Consider the following 3,716-nt stretch of genomic DNA (forward strand, 5'->3'; position numbering starts at 1 on the left):
TTCAAATCTTTCTTCACTTTCATCTAAAATGGCTTCATCTGCTTCTGAACAACAAAACATCTCTTATCTCAACTCTAAAGTATATGATAATGAAGGCATAAATCCATCTAATCAAGTATCTTTCCAAGCATCAAAACTGGTCATTAAGGCCAACAACTATCTGGGGTCTGTAGAAATCCCATCAAAAACAAAAGGGTACTTCTCTATGTTGGACTTTATTATGGGATGTCCTGCCAGAAAGGCCATCTATTCCGACCCAAAAGAGATGAGTGTCCACCTCCTTAGAGAGTTTTGGTGGACATGTGATTACAAGGTTGTCAGTAGCACCATCACTGGAACTGTACTGAAAGGAGAACACACTATCTCCATCTCGGTAGACTCATTGAGAGATGCTCTTTGTCTTCCTGAACAATCTGAAGAGCATCCATATGTGGAGTTGGTCCCCATTGGAGTATGGAAGTAATGGTTGTTAACCATTGGATATGGGACCAACACGGAACCTGCACAACCTGTGCACAGCAACCCTCAGAAGAAATATCTGCCGGGTGTATGGAGGCTGCTGTTCACCCATGTAATTCAGTGTCTGGGTGGCAACAGTCGCTCTTTTGATCAGGCCACTGCTGCACAAATGCAGATGATTTATGCGCTGGCAAATGGTCGCAACATTGACTTTGCCAGCGTAATTTTTGAAGATCTAAAGGGGAAGGTCACCATCAAGAACAGATCAAACTCAGTCCCCTTCACACGCTTTCTCTCTCTAATTTTCAAGAAGGAGCTGAAGGAAAGGTATCTCCCTGAAGGGGCTCAATTCATTCTCTCTCCCAGGGTTGCAAGCTCTGTTTACAAGATTCCAGCTTGTGATCCTGAGTAGTTCGATTCCAAGTACGCTGTGCTCACCCTAGCAATGAAACAGGTACTTTATTCTGTATATCCTAACGTATATAGACCCAACCCTGCTGGAGCTGGTATGCTGATAATCCCCCCAGCAACCTCCAAAGCTCCCAAGAACACCAAAACACTTGCATCTTCTTCCACTTCACCTCCTGCCGCTGTCCCAAAACAGCAGCAGCGAGTATCAAAGGGCAAAACTACTAAGGTTAAGAAGTCCTCACTGCCCAAGGACAATAAAGACCCAGCCAGCCCATCAGCAGCCTCAAAAAAGGCTGCTGACGAGAAAAAGGGTAACCGCAAGCAACCACCTCAAACTTCTGTAGGCGAGGTTGGTGAAGATCAAGGGCCACCCTAGCCCATTAGAGTTGAGTCAACCGAACTAATCATTCCCTCTTTTTCTCAACCCTCTGAGTCGTTGTCAGCAGCCATATCACAGGTGATGCTAGAGACAACAAAATCTACGGCCGATGATGCTTTGGTGATATAACACACTGAAGCTGAGGCACCCGGTTCCCCTCTAAATTTTTCTGAAGAAGGGATGGTGTTAGAGCACATAAAGTGCACAATCTGTTGTCCGATGCAATAATTCTAAAAGGCTAAGAACTATTAAGTTAATAAGGCCCAGTCTGTTTGTATAGCCTATAAATATAAGTCTTAGGTCACGAATTTAAGTTGATGATTTAGTTGCAACATAGAGTCATTCACTAGGTTCTCGAGGTAGAGATCTATACCTCGAGATACCGCCCAAACTATCACGATTCGTCTCAATGATTGTAATCCGTAATCATTGTAGATGTTGTTCATACGGATTCATCTTGTAATCATATGATTAATGATAGTATTTTTGTGTTTATCTCCTGTTCTTATTATCTTCGTGTGTGTTTATCATGATAATCATTAATTAACCCTAAAGACGATCATAGACGGATTCCGCACATCTATGATTGTTAGATCTCGTGTTAATCGATCCGGGAACGTGTTGAAACACGTTTTCACAGATGGATGTTGAAGGTGGTGGTGTAGAGGAAGGAGGAAATGTTGAAGAGGATGATGATGAGAGTGATCTAGATTTGGGAGAGTTTGTGGCTGATGAATTCTAGCTGGACTCCTCCATCCAGGCTGATGAAATGGAAGCAAGTGATATGGAGGTTGACGAAGAGGCTGCTGCTGCTGCTACTGATGAAAATGCAGCAGCCATAAATGATAATGTAGAAGTTGCTGCTGCTGATAACATTGCAGCAGCGACTAATGAAAATGTACAAGAAGCTGCTGCTGATGACAATGCAGCAGCTAATACTGAAGAGACGGAGGTGCAACCCCTTGTCACACCTGTCGATTCCCAAATTGTTGACAGGCTGGCCAGAGTTGAACATCAGCTAAATGATCTCACCAAGGCTGCCACAATTGCTGTTCAACTTAAAACTCATGAAGATGACAAATTGGTGAAGATCTTGGAGAACTGGTACAGCAAGCAGAATGAAAACACTGCCAGCATTGAGAAAATAAAAGAAAAATCTGTATCTATGGCTGCTGATCAAGAAAAACTTCGCTCCTATACAAATTCTATCAAAAAGGATCAGCAGGTCATTCGTGGGCTCTCTCGATCACTGTGCAAAATTGGACCTGCTGTACGGTTCTCAGCACAAAAAGCATGCAGCAGCAGTGACTCCGCTGCTGCTGAAGTAAAAAAAGTGGCCGACCTGGTTTCTCGTCTTTCCATCCAGGTTGAAGAAAACACCAAGGCTATCAATGCCTTGGAAACCACTGTGGCCAGTCTTCCTCCTCCTCAAGTATCATTTACTGAGGAAGATCGTAAGTGCCAACAAAAATTGGAGCAGGATGTTGGGGATATCAAGAAGATGCTATCCCAACTTCTCCAACAGCAGGCAACTCCCACAGCGACGGTGGAGGTAGTAGTTAATGATACTACCTCCAAGGGGGAGAAAGTGGATGCTGCTGTAATGGCACTAGTCAGTGAAGCAGTGAACAAAGCTGTAAATGACATTTATGAAGCTTCTGCTGACAAGGTTGCAAATGAAGAAAACACTGATGAACTGGCAATAGTGGCCGTTAGTGAAGAAAAGGTGGATTCTCCCCCTGCTGACACTGAGGGGGAGACGGTTGGTAAAGCATCTGTTGAGGGGGAGCAACAACTGATAGTTGCTGAAGCTCCCCAAGTTGAAGAAGAGGAAATGAGTCCTCGTGCAGTCAGGGCAGCTTGGGAAGCCGGTTTTGCACAGGAAATGGCTAGGGACACATCCAGGGAAATGCTCAATATTTTCCATCCTCGCAACCTTGGAAATGCTGAAGTGTCTAGAATAACAGCAGCTCAGAGAAAGCAGCTGACTGATACTGGTTTTTTCAAGAGTCCTTCGCCGCTGACTGCACATAATATCCATCACATCCCCAGCAGGAAATCAATTTCAAGTCATCGACATTTTATCAATCACTGCTGAGGGAAAAACTCAAGAGGAGGCCCTGGAAGAGCTGGATAGGCTAAAAGCTAACAAGGAAAATGAGAAGAAAAATCTCGAGTATATCAAGCAGCTGGCCCTCTTGGAGAAAGATGAGATGGATGGAGAACAAAGAATGCTGTTGACCACTGGTGGGCCTGAAGCTCTCTACAGACAAAAGCAAGCTGATGTAGAGCAGCAACTGAAAGAAAAGAGAGAAAAATTTGAGGTGGAAAAGGCCAGGTGGTTGAAAATCATGAATGATAGGAAGAGGCCAGAGAGAATCACAACAGCTGAAGTTCACAAAGCTGCCATGGGAACAAAAACCAATCTGAAGTTCCTGAGAGAAGGATACAGTACCCCAACTAAGAT

Source organism: Erigeron canadensis, chromosome 2 (genome assembly GCF_010389155.1).
Source record: "Erigeron canadensis isolate Cc75 chromosome 2, C_canadensis_v1, whole genome shotgun sequence".
Taxonomy (NCBI): Eukaryota; Viridiplantae; Streptophyta; class Magnoliopsida; order Asterales; family Asteraceae; genus Erigeron; species Erigeron canadensis.